Source organism: Oryctolagus cuniculus, chromosome 19, assembly GCF_051225735.1.
Source record: "Oryctolagus cuniculus isolate XC-2025 breed Fujian yellow rabbit chromosome 19, ASM5122573v1, whole genome shotgun sequence".
Lineage (NCBI taxonomy): Eukaryota > Metazoa > Chordata > Mammalia > Lagomorpha > Leporidae > Oryctolagus > Oryctolagus cuniculus.
The window spans coordinates 7,160,841-7,167,349 of NC_142885.1; the positions used below are offsets into that span (position 1 = coordinate 7,160,841).

General features: G+C 53.4%; 1 long non-coding RNA gene across 1 annotated transcript; it reads right to left on the reverse strand.

Annotated features, from left to right (window-relative positions):
* Positions 1-1,497: 1,497 nt before the first annotated feature.
* Positions 1,498-2,456, reverse strand: LOC138846979 (uncharacterized). The gene is made up of 2 exons (XR_011384531.2): positions 2,018-2,456; positions 1,498-1,830 (listed from the first exon to the last, which is right to left on the reverse strand). It is a non-coding gene; the product is annotated as an uncharacterized LOC138846979 (long non-coding RNA).
* Positions 2,457-6,509: the final 4,053 nt, after the last annotated feature.

Sequence of the window (6,509 nt, forward strand, 5' to 3'; positions counted from 1 at the left end):
TACTCCCCAAACGCCCCCAACAGCCAGGACGGGGTCAGGCCAAAGTCAGGAGACAGGAACGCCTTCCAAGTCTCCCACACGGTGACCCCAGGCCCTTGGGCTGTCTTCTGCTGCTTCCCCAGGCACATCAGCTGGGAGCGGGAACAGAGGCCCAGAATAACCACATCTTGAACCAGGTCCTCTGATAGAGGGTGTGGGTGTTCCAAGTGCTGGCTTGTCCTGCTGTGCCACAATGTCTGCTTCCATCCGGCTGCTCTTTGGCTCTCAGATTGTCTGTCCCAGCTGCCCTTGCTCGCCTGTGGCCACGCTGGCTCTGCTGTGCCCTGCCGGAGTTTGTGACATAAGCAGCGCTTCCTGGGGAACCAGCCAGGCAGCATGTCTCAGAGGGTCACGGCGCTCAGTGGCCACCCGCAATTAGGAAGCTGCCTCGTCATGTTCTTCGGGGAGGGAGCCAGGAATGCAGCTGACGCTTCTTTCTGTCACTGGATTTCTAGAAGCTCATGAAGAGAGGCCGGTCTCGGTGGGGCGGGTGGTAAGAACCCACTTCCCTGCGTCACCTCCTTGGAGAGCCTTCGTAGCAAGTCTCTGGCCATCTTGTCTGGCCTTGGCGTCCATGCCAGCAGAGGACCAAAATCCTGTTCTAGCATGGCTGGGGCATGCCATGGGCCTCAGGGAATTGTGGCTGCTGCCGAAACACGCCCGAGAGACACGGGATGAGCCCTTAGGCTCTGCCAGCAGCCAACACCATCAGTCATGGCGTCCCTTCACTGTGCAAAGTCACACCTTTTCAATCTATGGAGGTGAAGTTCACAAAACATTAAACAAGTCATTTGGAAGTGAACAGTTCCGGGCCGGCGCTGCGGCTCACTAGGCTAATCCTCTGCCTGCAGTGCCAGCACCCCCGGTTCTAGTCCCGGTTGGGGTGCATCGGGTTTGTCCCGGTTGCCCCTCTTCCAGGCCAGCTCTCTGCTGTGGCCCGGGAGTGCAGTGGAGGATGGCCCAAGTGCTTGGGCCCTGTACCCGCATGGGAGACCGGGAGAAGCACCTGGCTCCTGGCTTCGGATCAGCGCGGTGTGCCAGCCACAGCAGCCATTGGGGTGTGTGTGTGTGTGTGTGTGTGTGAACCAACGGAAAAGGAAGACTTTTCTCTCTGTCTCTCTCTCTCTCACTGTCTAACTCTGCCTGTCAAAAAAAAAAAAAAAAAAAAAGTAGTTACCATGAAATGGTTGTACTGGAGTGGGCATCGTGTCTCAGAGGGCTAAGCAGGTGCTTGGATTGCCTGCGTCCCCTACCTGTGCTTAGTACGGAGTCCTGCCTCTGCTTCTGCTTTGGATCCAGCTTCCTGCTAATGCAGATGATGGTTCCAGTACCGAGTCTCTGCCACTCATGTGGGAGGCCCAGAGAGGGTTCCTAGCTCCTGGCTGTGGCCTGGCCCAGCCTCAGTTTTTGGCATTTGGGGAATAAACCAGTGCATGAAAGATCTCTCTCCAATGAACCTTTTTTTTTTTTTTTAAAGATTCATTTATTTGAAAGAGTTACACAGAGAAGGAGAGGCTGGGGGCGGGGGTGTCTTCCATCTGCTGGTTCACTCCCCAGTTGGCCACAACAGCTGGAGCTACGCTGATCTGAAGCCAGGAGCTTCTTCTGGGTCTCCCACGCAGGTGCAGGGGCCCTTGGACTTGGACCAGCTTCTACTGTTTTCCCAGGCCGTAGCAGAGAGCTGGATCAGAAGTAGAGCATCTAGGACATGAACCGGCGCCCATATAGGATGCCGGCACTGCAGGCGGCAGCTTTACCCGCTGTGCCACAGCGCCGGCCCCTCAAATGAATCTTTAAAGAAAAAAAATTGTTGGATTTATTAAATGCTGAAGATGTTGTTGGTGATGTCTTTGGAGTTGCCCTCTTCGCTTTTTCCAGGAGAGAAAAGGGTACAGGATGGGAGGGGACGAGAGAGGGACACTTGGAGGCCTCCTTTCCGGCTAGGAGACACCAGAAACCGGGTCCCTTTGTGACTCACCTGCTCCAGCAGGGGGTCTCCCGGCTGAGTCCACAAGCCCCATGCTCCTCTCCTTTGAACTTGGCTGCCTGGAGGAGGATCCATCGCTGTGACTAAGCCCCCAGCCAGCTCACTGGAGCCTCAGAAGAGGAGCAGGCACCGGGGAGAAGGTGCCCCGGGCAGTGTGTTTCCACGGCTGCGGCTGGAATGAGATTCACGCTGCTTGTTTTGCAGTTCCTCTGACTAGCCGAGGAATGCCGCAAGCTGCAGGGTGTGGCCGCTTTCTGTCCTTTTTGTGGCTGACAATTCTTCAGCGCCCCGGCAGGGCTGGGATTCATGCTCCCTGTGAGGAAGCCGCACTGACAGGTCTGGGCTGGGGGCCGTGACCCAGAAGTCTGCACTCTGCCCGTGACCAGGAAAGAGGCAGGATCTGAGGGCGTTGGCCTCCAGGGCTGTGGCCACAAACGCTGGCCAAATGGGCAACTCGAAAACAATGGAAATTTAGGGGCAGCTGTTTAACGAACGTAGCAGTGGAGACGCCCACGGCCCACATCGGAGAGTCTGGGTTTGAGTCCTGGCTCCGTTCTTGCTAACGCGTAAGCACCGGGGAGCTGCACGCAGATGGCTCAAGTCCCTGCCTCCATGTGGAGACCTGGATGGAGTTCCCAGCACCTAGCTTCGGCACTGCCAGGGCCATGCGGGGCATTTGGGGAGTGAACCAGTGATGGGGGCGCTCTCTCTCTCTCTCTCTCAAAAGAAATGAATACCTCCTCTCCGATCCAGAAAGTGGTTATCTTACAGCTCTGGAGGCCCAGAGCCGGAATCCAGGGGTGAGCAAGGCCATGCTCCCTCTGTAGGCTCCAGGGGGAGGACCCTGCCTTGCCTCTGTCTCGCCTTTGGTGAGCTCTGGTCTGCGTGCCAGTCTCCGCCTCTGTCCTCACCTGGCCTTCTTCCCTGTGTGTGCTTCTCTTCCTCGCAGCGCGCACGCCACTGTGTTTAGGGTGCACTTTCATCTGGTATAACTTCCTTTCAACGATGCCCTATTTCCAAACAAGATCCCATTCAGGCCCTGTTTTCACACGCCTTGTTAATTTTCTTTATTGAAAGGTGTGGGGTCGGCGACGCGGCTCACTAGGCTAATCCTCCACCTGCGGCGCCGCCACCCCAGGGTTCTAGTCCCGGTTGGGGCGCAGGATTCTGTCCCGGTTGCCCCTCTTCCAGTCCAGCTCTCTGCTGTGGCCCGGGAGGGCAGAGGAGGATGGCCCAGGTGCTTGGGCCCCTGCACTCGCATGGGAGACCAGGAGGAAGCACCTGGCTCCTGGCTTTGGATTGGTGCGGTGCCGGCCGTGGCGGCCATTTGGGGGGTGAACCAATGGAAGGAAGACCTTTCTCTCTGTCTCTCTCTCTGTCTAACTCTGCCTGTCAAAAAATAAAAATAAACAAAAAAGGTGTGGAAACACACACACACACGCATGCACACAGGCACACAGTAGAGCGCTCTCATTTGCTGGTTCTCTCCTCAGATACCCACAGTGGCTGGGGCTGGGCCAGGGACTGGGGGAGCTCAGTTCAGGTCTCCCACGGGGGCCACAAGAACCCAAGCACTGGAGCCGTCACTGTCGCCTCCCAGTGTTCACATTAGGAGGGAGCTGGAGCCAGAGCTGGGTTTTGAACCCAGGCACTCGGGGATGTGAGCCTCTTAACAGAGTCTCAACTGCCAGGCAAATCCCATCCCAAACCCTATTTTCAGATGAAGTTCTGGAGGGACAGGAATTTGGGGGGCATTACTGAACCCTCAGACAAAAGCCCCAAATGACAGCCATGATCCCCAAATCCCAAAGGCACAGATCTGATTTGCGCAAATATCTGACACACAGATTTAATGCCGGACCAGCAGTGTTTGCCCCTCTTTCTTCTTTTTTTGAAGATTTATTTATTTATTTGAAAGAGAAGCAGAGACAGAGAGAGAGAGAGGTCTCCCACCCGCTGGTTCAGTCCCCAAATGGCCACAGCTGCGCCAATCCGAAGCCAGGAGTCAGGAGCTTCTTCCGGGTCTCCCACGTGGGTACAGGGGCCCAAGGACTTGGACCATCTGCTGCTGCTTTCCAGGCCATAGCAGAGAGCTGGATCAGAAGTGGAGCAGCCGGGACTCGAACCAGCGCCCAAAAAGGGTGCTGGCACTGCAGGCAGTGGCTTTACCTGCTATGCCACAGCTGCTGGCCCTCTCCTTTTCTTTTCACTATCACTGTGTTTCTTTTGGTTTCCAGTTGGAAACGCAAAGGGTCACTGGGCGGGGGGGGCAGTGCAGCGGGATGCAGGTGTGACACCTGGGGAGGGGTGCAGGGCAGGTGGGCCTCTGTAGATGGCCTCCAGCAGCTCGACAGAGTGCCCAGAGCAAAGGCTGCCCGTGATAGGTGCCCTGAAGTGCGCATGTCCGCAGCCTGTGTCCCCTCCCTTGGTTGTATCTCACGGATAAAACAAATCAGAAACGGGAAATTGCGCTGGGTGCTGGGTGCAATGGGTTAAGCTGTTGCATTAACATTTCAAGTCCTGGCTGCTCCACTTCTGATCCAGCTCCTTGCTAGTGCACCAGGGAAGCAGCGGGAGATGGCCCAAGTTCTTGGGCCCCTGCTACCCATGTGGGAGACCTGGCTTTGACCTGGTCCAGTCCCAGCTGTTGCAGCCATTAGGGGAGTGAATCAGTGGATGGAAGCTCTCTCTCTCTCTCTCCCTTTCTCTCTGTCACTCTGCCTTTCAAATAAACACATTTTAAAACAACAGGAAATTGACTTTGGCATAAGGTATGTGCACAGTTCACAGGTGTAACTTCACTTAAAAAAAAAGCACCCCACACCACACAGGTTCCTTCCTGCTGCCCCCATTATAGCCACTGTCGTCCTTCCCCGAGAATGTATCAACCCCTGGCAGCCACTCATCCGCCTCCTATGTTTATCATTGTTTTGTCATTTGGGGACTGTTATGGAGTCCTACCTACCTACGTGGTCTTTTGGGATTGGCGTTTTTCGCTCCGGATCCATCCGGCTGGCTCTGTGGATCGTCCGTCTCCTCATTGTTGGACAGCGTCCCATGGAGTCGGTGTGCCAGGGTCACAATTTACCCACAGCAGGCATGTTTTGGTTGCTAAAAGTAAACTGCTAGCCATGTCCCTGACTAGGATCTGCGTGGACATCAGGGTTGGTTTTTTTTTTTTTTTTTTAAATATTTCTTATTTATTTGAAAGACAATTTTACAGAGAGAGGGAGAGAGAGAGATCTTGCATCTGCTGATTTACTCCACAAGTGGCCACAACGGCCAGGGGTAGGCCAGGCTGAAGCCAGGAGCCAGGAGCTTCTTCTAGGTCTCCCACACAGGTGCAGGGGCCCAAGCACTTGGGCCATCTTCTACTGCTTTCCCAGACACATTAGCAGGGGACTGGATCAGAAGTGGAGCAGCCGGGACTTGAACCAGCGTCCATATGGGATGCCAGCACTGTAGGTGGCAGCTTGACCCGCTACGCCACATCGCAGGCCCCAGGGTGCATTTCTTTGTGATAAATGTTCGGTCACAGTTGCTGGATCACAAAGGAACTCCCAAGCCCTCGTCCGGAACAACTGGACCAGCCATTCCCATCTTTTTCGGCTTTCGGTACCATCACTAACTTTGCCGACAGGTGCTTGTATCCCATGGGGTCCTAATTCACATTTCCCTACTGGCTAACGATGCTGGACGTCTCTCACACGCTTCCTTTCCATCTGTTAATCCTTTTTGGTGAAATATCTGTTTGTGTCTTTTGCCCATTTTCTAATTGGATTGTTTCTATTTTTACTGCTGAGTTTTAAGAGTTCTTGATACATTCTAGAAATGAGTACTTTGTCAGATATGTGACAAATATTTCTTCCTGAAAATATTGCAAATATTTTCTCCTTGTCTTTTTTTCTTTCTTTTTTCTCCTTGCTTTTCATTCTTTAACAGGATCTTTCAGAGAGCAAAAGTTTAAAATTTTCACAAAGTTTATGCTTTTTTTTTTTTTTTTAAGATCTATTTCTTTCAAAGGCAGAGTTACAAAGAGAGAGAGGGAGAGAGGTCTTCCATCCACCAGTCTACTCCCCCAGATGGCCACAATGGCTGGGGCTAGGCTGGTCAGAAGCCAGGAGCCCAGAGCTTCCGCCGTGTCTCCCACGTGGGTGCAGAGGCCCAAGGACTTACCGACGCCCCTATGGGACGCCAGTGTCACAGGCAGTGGCTTTACCAGCTACGCCACAACACTGGCCCCTGCATTATGGCTCTTGGCATCACATCTAAGAACTTGTCATTAGACCCTGGGTCCCAAAGATCTTCAACTGTGTTACTTTCTGAAAGTTGTGTCATTTTTACACTTGAGATTTTAATGTAGGATTCATTTTAAGTTAATATTTGGGTCAGTTAATTTTTATTAGGTTTAGGTTCTTTTTTTTTTTTCTTTAAATGTTTATTATTTGAAGGGCAGCGTTAGAGAGAGAGAGAGAGAGAGATC